Source organism: Lissotriton vulgaris, chromosome 12 (genome assembly GCF_964263255.1).
Source record: "Lissotriton vulgaris chromosome 12, aLisVul1.2, whole genome shotgun sequence".
Classification (NCBI taxonomy): domain Eukaryota; kingdom Metazoa; phylum Chordata; class Amphibia; order Caudata; family Salamandridae; genus Lissotriton; species Lissotriton vulgaris.
The window spans coordinates 701,100,916-701,116,586 of NC_141700.1; positions in this window are offsets into that span (position 1 = coordinate 701,100,916).

Genomic DNA, 15,671 nt, shown 5'->3' on the forward strand with positions numbered 1-15,671 from the left:
TAACAGTTTCCTATCATGACTAGCTCTTAGTCATAGGGCCTGATTTACATTTTGGCAGACAAGATACTTCATCGCAAATGTTACGGATAACACGTCCGCCGAAATATAAATACCATCAGACATAATGGGATTTACATTTCAGCGGGTGGGTTATCCGTCACCTTTGTGACTAAGTAACCCATCTGCCAGCATCTAAATCAGGCCCTTAATCAGAGCAGTGGTAGCTGTGGACTAAAGTGGTAGATTAGGCAAGAAAGATAGCATGATAGATGCCCAATATGTAAAAGGCTGCACCAGGGAATCAACCCATCACCTATTGGCCTAGATTCCATTATGGAGAGGACAACTACTAGAGGGATCATATTGCAAATGCGGTTCATGTTAGGGGTAATTGTACAGCAAATAACAATGCTAGCAGTTATAGTCTAGATATAAAAATTGTTTTGCAGTCATTCTATATCCTTCATCACATTGGCACACCAAACATACCTGCAGTTTAAATTATGGAGTCACCCCATGCCAAGGGATGCAGTGCGGGTTCACCACATGCCACTTGTTACATCAAGTCTTATTCCTAGGAGACATGAGGAGGTAGGGTGCTTGAAGAACTATGATGCAGGAAAACCTCCTTACTATGGTATAGACTATTTGTGTGTGAAGTGATGCATTTTCAGAGTAGTTCTAACTTTAAGGGATATTGATGTGCCAAAAATGGTAATGGTAGTGTGCCCAAAACAGAGCAACCTTTGTGTCCACTGAACCCTGCGTAGAGGAAGGTTGAGGCAGTATGTTGGCAGATAACAGTGGGTCACAAATGTATGTGCTGGTAATAGTAGGCTTTTCCTACTCCATGAGATGCCTCAGGAATCTTTCGAGTATCATTTTTCAGTGTGTTGTTGGAAGGTAGACAGTAAATATTTTGCATGGCTGCTTATAAATATTCATTTTATTTCTGCAAATTACTCTCACTGTTTAGTTTCAGCCCATTGTTTGTAAGTAGGATTAATCAGTATATGATATACTAAGGTGCTCATGACAGAGAAAACATTATTCAGCAACCACAGAACAAATAAATTGATATCACTGTTTGGTCTTTATCTTTGCTGTATTACCACATTAAAGGAGTTATGTGGATGGGAATGGAGGTTGATGCAATAATACAGCTTGCTTGTTTTCCACAATTCTGAGATACAACACTTTATCCACACACAAATATTGCCAAGTTTTACCTTGCCAAACTTATGTGCAAAAAACTATGGAGACATTATGGAAATTTTGCCCAAGTTATAAACTTGATGTGGGCACAAGCTTGTTGTTGGAATGTACAAGCCTGATCAGCATTAGGGTCTATTTCATGTTTAGGGCATGTTGCCAAGCTAAGCTTGGGATAGGTGTACCATTCTTTGTTAGTAAGAAGTAATTGTTTTAAGTGTAAGGCATATGGTGTACACAGCTGAAATATGAACCTAAAAGGAAGCCAGATTCCTAATCACTATATCAAAGATTTTTGGGCAAAAGTTAATGTTGCAGGCCGAGTGGAAAGTAATTGTAGGTCAGGGGGAAAATCTCTAATTTATTTTAGCCTATTGGAAAATAACTGTCTCAGATCTAAACTTGGCTGGGAAGCATATAAGTCAATTTTGTATAACTATAGCACTCTGTGTATTATTTGGAGTTTGGTGGACAAGGTACTCTGCCCAAGACATGCAGGCATCCTCTGTCCACCAAACTGTTTGCTTCTGCGATCTAGAGTTGACCAAGCCGTTATATTTCCACCAGTGGAGACACTGCTGGTTTCGCTGGAGAAAAGTCACACTGACAGTCCATGGATATTGGTTTAAGTATTTCAGACCACCAGACTAATTAGAGTGGACATTTTAAGGTAAATGAAAATCCTGGCAATCCAAAACCGAAATAACATTAAAATAACCTCCACACTCTTGGAGAAAACTCCAAGTATCAGGGCAATCAGTTCTTTATTTAAAAAACAAACTCCTGCTTTGCGATCTTGTTTTAGAAATGTTAAAAAGTTCGCTGAGTGCAGCAGGAAACATGGTGGCCACACAGTTAACTTAGAGTGCCTTCAGTCGAACCACCATGGCGGAGGCTCCCCTGAAGGCATAGAGATCTCCAACAAGCAGGCTTGATATAGTCTGCAGTCTGCCAGGGAAGCCTCTGCTGCCTCTGCTGCCCTGGTGTAATGGAGTATACCCATATTGTTATTACTGCCCATTATGTCGTCTGCCATGCTGAGCATCATTAAAGGACCTTCACTTCTGTTTATCTTAAACAAGCTTCTGTATGTTTCCCCAGCAGTGGTTTGGGGTCTTCAATTTTGTTTCCAGTGTTTTCTTCTGGGTGTTCTTTGGTCTGCCTCTCTTCCTTTTGACTTTTAGGGTCCAGTGGAGAGCTGTTTTTGTGATGGAGTATTGTTCTCTTCTGATGGTGTTCCCTCTCCATCTTCTCATAATGGTGGTGAAAATGCACCAAATTCTTCTCAGGTTACTAATGTGGACAGCTGGCAGTTTGACGATGATCTTTTTCGTCATCCACCACCATTCTGATCCATACAAGATCGTAGACAGAACACAGCTCTATTAAAGACTCAGCTTGGGGTTGGTGTTGTGATAAGATGACCTCCACATATTGAACCACATCCTAAAGGCATTCCTGGCCTTATTAAGTCTGCTTCTAATGTGACTGCCCAACCCTCCATTCTGTCATGGCTATCTCCTCTAGGGTTTGTGATGCTGAGTGACATGGCTTCTGATTTCTTCATGTTGATCTTCAGGACATCTTTCTGTGCATAGACAATGAGACATTGAGGTAAGACGTCTTCTCCTGCCGATGCTGGTGTGTGTGAGAGAGCAAGGCTAGGTGATCTGCTTAGTCAAGGTCCTCCAGTGTAGAGAATATGGTACATCAGATAAATCTGGCTTGATTTTCTGATGTGCCCTACATCACTCACTCGATGACTAGGTTGAAGAGCAACACTGATATCACACATCACTATCTCAAACCAGTCTTGACTTCAAGCATGTTTTATACTAGTGTGGTGCTGGTTCAATAAATGCGTATTGAAGTCCCCATTGTTTATTCTGCGTATCTCTCTGAGACTAAGTGAGTATGATTGACTGAGCGAAAAGTGCTGGACTATTTCCATGATCCCTGAAGGATCAATGGTTGTCATGTTCGATAGTTGCCAGAAACAATTCCCTGGGTAAGGTTAGGGGGTTTATGGTCACACTGTGAGTATGCTGGTCTAAAAGCTAACATATAATTTGGGGGTGTATGGAATCAACCTGGACGCGAATCCCTCAGTTTATGCTGTCTAAACACGCAAATACTATGTATTTTTAGGAACTACACAACACAATCTGTACTCATCACCACCCATTGGCTGATAAATTAACATAGAAGCTCTTGATGAGAACTATCTGCTTTGGTATGCCATAGGCTTATGATGGATCCTGTCAAAGGCTTTCTCAAAATCAATAAAGTTAAAGTATAGTTGTCCCAGCCACTCTATAATCTCTTAAATCAGATCAACACACCCTCTATCCTTGTGGAATCTACCTTGTTCACTGCACCAGAAATGCCCTTTCAATTATTTTTGCGAGGGTTGACAGAATGGTGATTCCACACCAGTTGTTACAGTTGGTTAAGGTTCCCTTCTTTGGAATCTTTTTTTTTTTTTAAACTTTTTATTAATAAACAAATGTAACAAACAACAACATAACACAAGGCAATAGTGCAATAATGACGATCATGAGTCCATACAGAGCGTTACTCCAAGCAGATCTATGTACATAATACAATTGTAATCGGATGCAGAGGGGGGAGGGCAGTGAGGAAACAGTGCGATGAACACAATTAGTGAATAATGCATGGAATGTCGCTCAGGGGGATAAGGAAACATCGGGAGTTAAGTCATGCGGGGGAGTACATATATTTGCACGGTAGGCATTCCACTGTGACCAGACTCTGTTCCATGTTTTAGGTCTACCCCGTGCCAGATACACCGTTTTTTCCCGAAACATGCACCAATCCACGTTTTCCTTCCATACCGATACCGTGGGTGACCTCTGGGAACCCCACAGCTGTGCGATGTCTCTCTTGGCTATCATGTTACCGAGGGTCGCACACCGAATCTGAGCAGCAGTGTAATCATTCGGTTCCCACACATTCAACAGGCAGCGCCTGGCTTCCGGCAGCAGTGACACACCGGTGACCCTTTCCAACCCCCTCTGGACATTCCCGTAGAATGTGGAGGAAGGTACCAGTCATGCCGCTATCACGCTTACACAACCCCTCCAGAGAATAACCGATTCGAACCAGACTCGGACCAGTGACATATACACGGTGGAGGATCTTAAGCAGGAAGAAACGAAGGCGGGCAGGTATGGCGTCCTCCTTAGGTGAAGACAAAGCTGATTGCCAGTCCTCGTCGTCCAGTTCCAACCCGTCAGCAGTCCATACTACCCTGAGACGCAGAAGTAGATCAGCTCGATTATTAATCAGCTTTTTATAAATCAATGAAATCGTGCAGTCAGGTACATAGCCGTCTAGTATACTGTCCTCGAGACGGGAGTACACGGGAATATCAGTGCCAGCAGTAAAAACCGACAGCAAGGCATGGCGCACCTGCACATATCTGAAAAATTCCCTGTCTCCAAGCTCGTATTCCTTCCTCAACACTTCAAAGGTCTTAACATTCCCCTTGGACCAGAGGTCGCCCACTCTGCTGATGCCAATCATGTCCCATTTCTCAAAACCTTTCGTTCTCCACAAACTACCCAATCTTTCAGATGCATACAGTGGGGTTGCACGAGTCAATCTATCACACCATCCCAAAGCCGCATTTGCATCATGCCAAACTCGCACAGCAATTTTAGTGGGCCCAGTCAGTGTCTTGGGAATCCCCTTGGAATAAAGCGCCCTGCTATAATTCCCACCCGATAAAAGGTGTTTGTGTATCTCAAAAGCCGGGGTAGAATCGGGTGCGTAGGTTGTATGGTTGACCGCACTTAATTGAGAGGCCCAATAATAGCGCTTGATATCTGGGAGAGCGATGCCTCCATCATACCAAGGGAGCGTGAGTTTGGAGAGAGCAATACGCGCACGCCGTCCCAAATCAAACGCCTCTGCAAGCTCTCTACTTCCCGAAAATAGCTCAAAGGAATGAGGTCAAAAGAGTTTTGGAGTGATTACAAAAATCTCGGCAGCGACATCATCTTGAAAAGGGCCGCACGCCCAAGCGGCGACAGCGGTAACCGACGCCAGCGCGTACCATCAAGTTTAAGCCGCTGGAGAGGGGAAAGCAGATTGCGCTCATAGCAAACAGCGGGATTCAAGGAGACATAAATCCCCAGATATTTGAAACCTGTCTCGGTTACATGAATTGGGAATCTACGAGGCAATGGAGGAAGACCTCCTGCCAGCACGTAGACACAAGATTTCGTCCAGTTGATAATGAGACCCGAGCTCTTCCCAAAGGAGGTTAATACGTCAAAAAGCACGTTCAGGGATTTCTGGGGGGATGTGAGGTACAAAAGGATGTCATCCGCGTAGAGCGAAATACGATCCTCAAAACCAGGGGTCCACCGAATGCCCTTTATCGAGGGCTCCCATCAGAGCCACGCAGCCAACGGCTCCAGCACGAGGGCAAAAGCAGGGGAGACAGCGGGCAGCCCTGTTGAGTGCCTCACCCGAGAGTAAAAGTGCCGGCCACCTTTCCGTTGACCACCACCTGAGCCAGAGGCTTCTCATAGAGAAGTTTCACCCAGGCGATGAATGCAGGGCCAATTCCGAATTTAGCAAGAGCCGCCAAAAAATACGGCCATTCTATTGTATCGAAGGCCATCGTGGCGTCCAAGGAAGCTAAAATGGCCGACTTAGAGAGAGTCCCAGCCCTCGCGAGAACTCCATGAAGTCTCCAAAGATTAAGGGCAGTATTACAATGTGGGATAAAACCGGACTGATCCGGGTGGATCAAGTCACTGAACCCCTTGATCAAAAGGTTAGCTAACAATTTGGCAAAAATTTTGGGTTCTGCATTTAGGAGCGAGATGGGTCTATAAGAGGCACAACGGTCACGCGGCTTACCCTCCTTATGAATTACCACAATAGTGGCCAACCGCTGATCCGCAGGGAGGGAACCGGAGTCCAGTGCCTCAAGGAACATGCCCCTAAGATAGAGTGCCAAATTGTCGGGTCGTACTTTGTACAGTTCAATGGGCAAACCATTGGGGCCCATAGCCTTTCCAGAACGGATAGCCACCGCAACTTCGTCTGTCGTGAGAGGTCCATCCATGAGGTCTCTATCAGCATCGGAAAGGCAGAGCAATGCAATGTCCCTCAGCAACAACTGGGAATACTCCTCGTCCCTATCACAGACCAAAGAATACACGGTTCGGAAATGGTCTACAAAACATTCAACAATCCCCGCGGGGTCAGTAACACATACTCCATCCGGCCTCTCAATCACAGGGACAACACGATTCACTCGTTCCTTCTTATCAAGCCATGCAATCAATTTACCGTCCTTGTCGCCCACATCGTACACTCTGCCCTGTTGCTCTCTGTTCATCACTTTAGCAGCGTTGGTCACCAAGGCTTTATAATCAGATTGCTTCAGGCTGAGGGAATGTAGTTTAGAACGGGTGACACCCACCTCAAGATCACTCTCAAGCACAGTTATATCAATCTCAAGGCGTACCATTTCCTCATATTTGGCCTTCTTGGCAGTGGCAATCAACGACAAAGAATGTCCACGCAAAACTGTCTTGAAAGTCTCCCATAATGACACAGATGAAGAAACAGATCCCACATTTTCAAGGAAGTAGTGGTCGATAGATTTTATCAGTTCAGAGCGGGTTTTAGGATTACAGAGGTGCCAGGGATTTATAGGAGCCACCCTGCCCTCGCCACAGACCCCGGCTGCCACACAAAGCCACAACGGGGAATGATCCGAAATACCCCTGGGGAGATGTCTAATTTCTCTGATCGAGGCGGATTGGACTGCTGGCAATAAGAAGTAGTCAAGCCTGGAAAGGCTCCCGTGGGCCCCCGAGTGGAAGGTATACTGTAGCTGAACAGGGTGCATCAACCTCCAACTATCTATCAGCCCAAAAGTTTCCAACAACTCACTCAACCACAACTGAGACCTAGTTAAGTCCCTAGGAGGGTAGCGATCCAAAGTGCCAGAGACAACGGAATTAAAGTCCCCACCCAGGATTACAAGACCTTCAGGGAGCCCTAGAATAACCCATCCAATATCAGCTAAGGTGGAAGCCTGCAGGCCCAGGGGGACATAGGTTGTGAGTATGGAGAGTGTCTTCCCCTCCCATCTACCAGTGAGCGCGGCGTAGCGCCCTCTGTCGTCGAGTATTACATCATCGATTTCAAGGGGGAGAGAGGACCGGACCAGAATGCCCACGGCCCTAGAGCCAGAACTAAATCCAGAGTGAGCAACTAGGCGATATCCACGTCTATTCATGGCTTGACATGCGTTACCAATTAAATGCGTTTCTTGTAGAAGAACAACATCTGGGGAACGACGTCTCAGGAACTGCAGCACAATCCCTCGTTTTATCCTATCACCCTAACCGTTAACATTCCAAGACAGCAGTCTCAACTCACTGGCCCCCATTACCGGAAAGAATGCAGAGCACACCCCGCACGGAACACAATGATCGGAACGAAAGAGAAAACAATACGATTCCTTGTGAAAAATAACAAACACACAAACACCCCCACACCACCCCCCATCTTAAACCCGTTACAACGCCCCCCCACCCTGCACCACTGCGTACGACTCAATAGCCACCCCAACTTGCAGTGTGCCTGTCGCACAAACATTAAACTAATCTACACAAAGAAACGCAGGAGGAGGAAAGAGTCCCATTTTTCCCCCACCACCCTCAGGCCAATAACAAGAGGAATGAAATATTCAAACTCAGCTGAGAGTCAATTAAAGTGTTCAGACATCGGGAACCACAGTGTCACTCTTACTCCGGCGAGCCACCCTCGGCACCGCCAGGGTGCTCAGTTCAGTCATCCCTTTTAGGCAAAGAGTCGAGCCAGTCACTGACACTGTCTGGACGATCGAAGAAAAATGGCTGATTCTCGTATTCGATCCGAAGTCTAGTTGGAAACAGCATGGCGTACTGAAGGCCCAAGTCTTGCAGCCTTCGTTTCACACCCTGAAACCCCATTCTCTGCCTTTGTACCAACTGGGTAAAGTCGGGGTAGAAGTTAACGGATGTGTTCTCGAACTTTACGGGGCCGCCCACCCGAGAAGCCTGCAGGATGGCATCTCTGTCCTGAAAGTGGAAAAGTTTGGCAATGATAGGTCTCGGGGGGGGCACCCGGTTTCGGCTTTCCACCCGGAACTCGATGGGCACGTTCAACAGCAAAGAATTTGCTAAGCCCGGTGTGGGCGAGATGATTCAGGACCAGATCTTCCACCAGAAACTCGGTAGCAGAGTTTTCAGGATTTTCAGGGACTCCTACAATGCGTACGTTATTACGCCGGGCCCTGTTTTCGAAATCCTCAAGTCGATGGGCCATCAGTTCGTATGAGGAACGCAGATTGCCGACTTCGGTCTGTATGTCTGAGAAGTCGGTAGTCAGGCTGGAGGTCTTTAAATCCAACGGCGTAACCTTCTCGTTGGTTTTCGCCAGGTCCGCTCTAATCAAGGTGACTTCAACGGCCACCGTATCGATCTTCGAGGCAAGAGCCTCATATTGTTGCCTCATAGAAGCCTTCATGCCTGCGATGGCGATGGCGCTCATGACATCCTGTAGGGATAAGTCAGAAGTAGCGTTCCATCATGTTGGTTTGAGTCTGTCCCCCTCGGAGAGGCGTCTTAGTCTTGCGCTTCTCGTTGTCGAGTCTGGTGGCCACATTGGAAAAAGTGCCCCGAAGGGGCCCGCGGGACCTGGTGAAAATGGCCGATTGTAGCGAGGCCAAAAGTCAACGAAAGTGGGCCAGAACAGCGTAAATGGCAAAAAAGCTGGATACAAGGCACTCACAGATGATGACACACGGCGAAAGGGCAAAGCCAAGCCGGATCCAAGGTAGATCTGAGCCGTCTTCCAATCAGACAATGCTTGGAGTAGGAAAACGAAACTGAAATTTGAGATGAGGCCGTCTGAGGGAGAACCCCTCTAGCCGTTGTTATTCAACTACTCCACGGCATGCAGGCTAATAGAGCCCTCGGCCACGTCCTGGGGCAGGCCGCAAAAGTTCAAATCGATGTAGCAGCGGCCCCCGACGTCCGAATTAAATTCTCGAAAGAATATTAAGATCAGCCAAAGTTCGCCTTCAAAAGCCCATCTTCGGAATCAGGATATATGTCTGGATAATTGCGAAGGGCGGCGAGGTTCTCGGGAGCTCTGTGCTCACGTGACCATTTTGGATGCCCGCGAAGCTCCTCCTCCCTTCTTTGGAATCTTGATGATGATGTCTTGCCTCCACTTGTCTGGCACCTTCTTTTCACCCCAAATTAATGTAAACAGTGATAGGAGGATACTGTTGGCCCTTTCACAATTTGTCTTGAACATTTCTGCATTCAAGTTGTCTTGGCCAGGAGCTTTTCTGTTCTTGAGAGATAACATGGCAGAGATGATTTCTTCTTTCTGTGGTGGAGTGGTGTTTACAAACACCAGCAGTCTGTCTCTGCTTTTAGGACGTCCACTTCACTTGTTCGTAATTGTCTCTTCAAGACTGGATAATGGTGGAGCTGATGTGTCTACCTTTCAAACTTACTGTCATGATCCTGGTATTCACTAGCTTTCACTCAATTTGGCATTTCTCTGTACCCTTGCTCAGGATGATGACTACTCCTCTGATATTGCTCATAATCCGCTACCCAGTACAGTACAGTCTCACATGTGGTGGTTTTTATTCTGCAATAACCAGCCCACCTACTTTTGCAGCGCCCCAAGATGTGTGGGTTGTGGTGCCTCATCTCAGATGTTACTTGAGCCACCTGTCATACATAGTCATACTTTTCAATATGCAATTCTGAGTTTGCACTTTGGCACTGAGACCTTCATCATCCTGTCAGTATTTTCCCTGCAGCTTTGACTACTGTTAATTGTGCATGTCCCATTCTGAGACTCTGGAAGTCCCTTGTGCACAGATGATTTAGTGGTTCTTGCTTCTGATTCCATTACAAGCGCTTTTTTATGGGACAACATTGGTAACCTTGTGCTCAACCCCCAACCTGGAGAACAAGTAGATCCACTTCGTCTGATCTTTACCTCTATACCTGTACGTAGGGGATCCTTCTAGGAAACTATGCTCCCACCAACATAGCTTTTCAGGTCACTGAGACATGCAAGCCTATAGACCACTTCAAAGTGGCGATTACCCCGAGTACAGCCTTCCAATCCCTCAATACTCCCGCTGTTATTTAAAGACCCTCCTTGTCCATCGAAAGAGTGCACAGTTGCTTGTTGCCAGCATGAATTAGACAAGTGAACTGATATGTTTATACTAGGAATACAAATGGGGAGATGGAGAATGCCTGAGTAATTATGACGTATACGTACTTATGTGAAATTGGGTTGTTGATTGACTGGGTTGTGATCCCTGGTCAAGTAACAGACACAATCCCTTGCAGGGTGAGCGACAAAAAGTCACTGAATTAACCTGTGTTCAACCTTAGGTAGGTTGGCACAAAAAGCAGTCAGGCTTGGTTTAGCCTTTTCGATGCGTCTGATGGCCCCCGCCTGCCCGGCGTCACGGTGGGCGTGTGCCTCAGGGCCTGATCTGCGCACACGTCAGATTCGGCCACACCCCGGCGGAATGTCCGCTGTGGCTAAAAGGTTAGAGGTAATGTATAAAGTATTTATGCAGCACACAAACAATAGTAAAATGATAACATAAAACTAGAAAAATCTGACACCAATTTAGTAAAATAGAATACATTTTAATAAAAATTATTTGACACCAAAATGACAAAAAACCAATCAATAGAACTGGAGTAAAACATTTTGTAAGTTTTTAGCAAAATCTACCGCCTAAAAGATCAAAGAGCCAACAGCGGACATCTAGTCACACAACACTGGTTCAAAGTCGAAAAACATTGCCAACCGTGATGAAGCACAAAAAAATGTTTGGGTCTGATTGACACTTGCCTTCAGACTTGCAAAATATTCTGAGAAGATAAAGTTCAGCAGGGCAAGGCTGCAGGTGGTGTCCAAGGAGGGAAAGTCATCAGGGAGCCCCTGGACAAAGTAGTAGTGAAGATTTCCATATTTGGACTTAGTCACTTTTCTGGAAGTTGAAAATCTTCAGCGGGACAGGGTAGGTGGAAGTAGCCAAGCAGAGTTTCAGGAGGCTGGATGCCCCTTTGGCGAAAAACACTCTGATCACAATGTGTTACTGCAGAGAAGATCATAGCTGGAGCAGACACAAAGTTAGGCCCACTGGTGATGCACCTAAGGCTGATCGATGAGCAGGTTGGTCACAGTCTTCACTCGGTTGTCAGAGCAGTTTTTGGCCAAAAATATTCTAAGTCACAAGATTTGGAGTTTAGCTAGCTGGGCACCTTTAGCATCACCACCATCGGTCAAGGACTGGAGGGGCAGCACTGGGGGGCTTAGGACTTAGTCAGGCTTGGTCCAGGTGTGGGTTCAAGATGGTGGGAGCCTATTATGTCCCTTAGGTCTGAACAGGAGGCAAGCAGACTAGCCCTTGGAGTCACTCTGATAGTCCAGGGTCCAGTCCTGGGTTCAGATGGATAAGTAGGGCTCATCAGCAGGGCAGGCCTCTGAGACTTAAAGGCGGGCTCCAGGCAGCAACATCATCTTTCCAGGTGAAGTAAAGAAGTATTGTGGAGTACACAGCAGCCAACAGCAGCAGGCAGTCCTCTGAGAGTTCTTCTGCAGGTCAGTAAGTGACCTGAAGCGTGGGTCTAAGGGCCCTATTTTTATAGCTGGTGCCTACTTTGAAATTAGGAGAAGTTTAGAAGTGCATAGAATTTCCTGCCTCCTATGCCCTTTTTTCAAGATGGTTGCAATGTGGAGGTGGCAAGACCTTTGTGTGAAGGCAGAGCACAGCATTTTCAGTTGCAAGTGGGCCCTGTCCAGGTCTGTCCCCCATCCTACCAGGTGATGGCCCATTCAGGTACACCTAATCCTTTATTATTTGACTGTCTGGGAGGAATTCACAAAGTCTAACTGCCAGTTGCACCCAGTCATTTGACCCAGGGAAGGCTGCAGGCACCAAATGACCAATGTCAGGAAAATACCAACTTTCTTAAAGTGCAAAAAAACAATTGATGGACAGAATGCTGAACAGTGTCAAACATTCACCCCAGTAAAGAGATCTGGGCCAAAATCTATTGTTCTTTTGCTCTCCATGCCATTCCAATTTAAGCCATTTGTAAATCAGTCTTGACCCTGTCCAGCCTGAACTGCCAAGCCAGGTCTTCCCTAATCTGGAAACCAGCATCTTGGGACTGGTTTCGGGGAATCACTTCTCATCAACCAGGCTAGCTTGACTCCAGTGGCATGAGAACACAGGACCAAGTCTGAGCATACCCGTCCTACTAAGGGTGACAAATCCAAAAAGAACAATTGATGGACGGACTGCTGATCAAACATTCACCACAGTGCACAGATATAGGGCTAAATCCATTTTTTTCTTGTTCAGCATGCCATTTAAGTTTAAACCCGGCAATATGCATATCACACTTGCCCATGCTCCCCATGGGAAATTTCCAGTCCAAAATGCCAGGCTAGGTCCTCTCTAGACTGAAAACAAGCATCCTGGGACCGATTTTCGGGTATCTGACATGGAGAGCATGGGAGCCCATGTCTAGCCATACCTGTCTCATTCAGGTTGACAAATGCAAAAAGAACAAATGATGGACAGAATGCTGAACAATGTTAAACATTCACCCCAATACAGAGATCTGGGCCGAAACCCATTGTTTTTTTTCTCCCCATGCCATTCCAGTTTAAACCCAGCCATATGAAAATCACTCTTGAAACTCTCCCCATGGGAACAGTCTCACCCGGACTGCCAGACCAGGTCCTTCCTGGACTGGAAACAAGCAACCTGGGACCGACTTTGGGGTACCACCCCTCATCAGCCTCACTAGCACTGGCATGGAGAGCATGGGGACCCGCATCTGGGCATACCCTTGACCACTAAGTGAAAACATAGCAAATCCCACAATCCATCTTGACTCTGCTCCTCATGGAAACCTGCATGTAATAAAAGGGGAGTTTAAGGCTTGGTATGAAGGTTATATTACTAAGTCAAATTGGCATTTTAAAACTCGATTCAGGCTGCAATCGCAGGCCTGGGATGTGTTTTAAAGGGCTACTTAGTGGGTTTACAAAATGAGTATGGTAGTCCCACTAGTTTCTATTAGTTTACAGGGCCTGAGTATATAGTCTGTAACTCTATAAGGGATTTATAAGTAAATTAAATATGCCAATTGGGTGAAACCCAATTTACGTATAACACTACCGTGGATTTGGGGTCTAAAGGGAATGTTTATAGACATTTGGGTGTATATTCCCTCGTTAATACTCTTGAAAACCACTACATACACCTACAGTCTCTTGCATGTGTGTACAATGTGGGAAGAAAAGCCCTGTTTTCTCTCTCAACTATCAAAAATGTGTTATAGCACGGGGAAGGCATCCCTTAAGGATAAGACCCCTCACTCACCCGAAGGTGACATGCTTCATCTTATGGGTCCTCCTTACCAGTGGGGAAAACCTAATCACCACTGGGAGCTACTACTTCAAGGTTTAAGGAAGGAGCTCAGAGATATTTTGAGTTTCTAGGGAGTAGGATGGTAATCCCATATGTGTGATACTGGGTTGTAGTGAGGTTTATTGCAGCGCTGTGTGAAGGAAAGGTGTGAGTCAAAACTGCCTAGATAGAGTCACCAATTCACTTTATTAATGTGTTCTACCTGACAGGATTAAAATGTAACAGCACAGAGGTATGGATATAAACCACTGTTAATAATAGGTCGACATCTTTCAGCCTGTTGATCAATATATGTATCAGCGGCTTTCTTTAGGACCAGATATTTTACAATGCTGCTGCAGTTTAGTGTGAAAAATAATAATAAAGATTAATTTTAATACACCACCAGTATTCCAGTTCAATTCTTTTGCTTGTGTCAGGCCATACTCTGGGTATCTGTGAAAAAAACACAAGATGCAGAGGCGGTTTTTAGGAGAGAAGGAGAGAGAGAGAATGAAGGATAGGGTAGTTTAAACCATTTGTAATTTGACCACATCTTAAACTGTACATTGTGCTTTGTCACTATGTCACAATTATGTATTTCCTTATAACTGTTTATAAGCATTATGGACTTACCCACAACAGTTGGATAACCCAGCCTCACCTCTACCTGTCAGGCTCCTTAGGAGGGAAGCCCCGCTCTACGGGAAGAAAGAAGGCACAGTAGTAAATTCCAGCACACTGCCTTTTATCTAAAAATCTAAATTCTGTATTACACAGGGGGACATAGACACAATAAGGCTATGAAAAATGCGAGGTCTGTGTATACATTCAGGGCAGGGAATGTTCTTAAGATGACTGTTTGTCAAGTAAAAAGAACTTCTACTGTCAAAAGTTTAGAAAAAATTAACTTGATCCTGGTCTTGTGGCAATAAAGCAAGGCTATGCTCCATTTGAGTAGAGCTACTATAAAGCCCATGTTTATCTAAAAGAAGTAATCAAGGAAGCAGACTTTCCCGAGCTACGTGGCTTACCTGTCCGTCGGTACCTCTTCGCGGAAATTAGCTAACCCCGGGAGGTACCGAACGACAGGTCTGCTCGCGTTTAAATAGTCTACCCCTTAATTACGTACCGCTGTGCTGGGAGACGGGTCCTGTTGAACACGGCCGTCTATTCTTGTGCCTGCGCGGTATTTGATTAATGCGCATGTGCAGGTATTCAACACTGCTTTCTAGCGCATGGACAGGTCCTGTAGTACACGTCCGTCTATTCTGTTCCATGTGCGGTACTTCGTAAGTGCCCATCTGCGGGCGTATCTGCACTATTTTCTAGCGCATGCGTAAGCATGGGCGGAAAATCCGTTTCGCTCGCGGATTTTGCGGATTTTCGGTAAATTCGCAATCCGCGAGATTCGCGAATCTCCCGCAAAATCCGCAAATCCGCGAGCAGCGGATTTTGCTCGCACTGCTCGCACTGTTCGCGTGAGTTCGCGGCTTCCCAGTACAACTTCGCGCCCCGCGAATAAGTGCAAAATTGCAGAAATACGATTTTAGCAAAACTGAAACTACTTACCAGGTTCAAAAGTTCAGGCTCATCATTAGTAGCCATTTCCTGTAGTGCTTCCTGAGGGGCCCCTCCAGAGTTCAGTTGCCAGTTGCAACTATTATGTGACCCTGCTCTGAACCTCAGAATAGTTACACATATGCCACAAAGGTCCTGAATTACAGCTAAGGGAGACAAGCAGGAGCCAGGCTGGAAGTTCAAATCCATTAATCAGCCCCTAATTCATTATTGTCAGTTGGGGCAGGGCAGGTGTTGTAACTAATTTTGCAACAATGAAAGCACTTAGCAAGTGCAAAAGATCACTAATCAGGAAGCACTAAGGAAGCAGGTGCCAGCTAAAAAAATATTCTGTGACACATTAATCAGCCCCAAATTAATTCAGGTC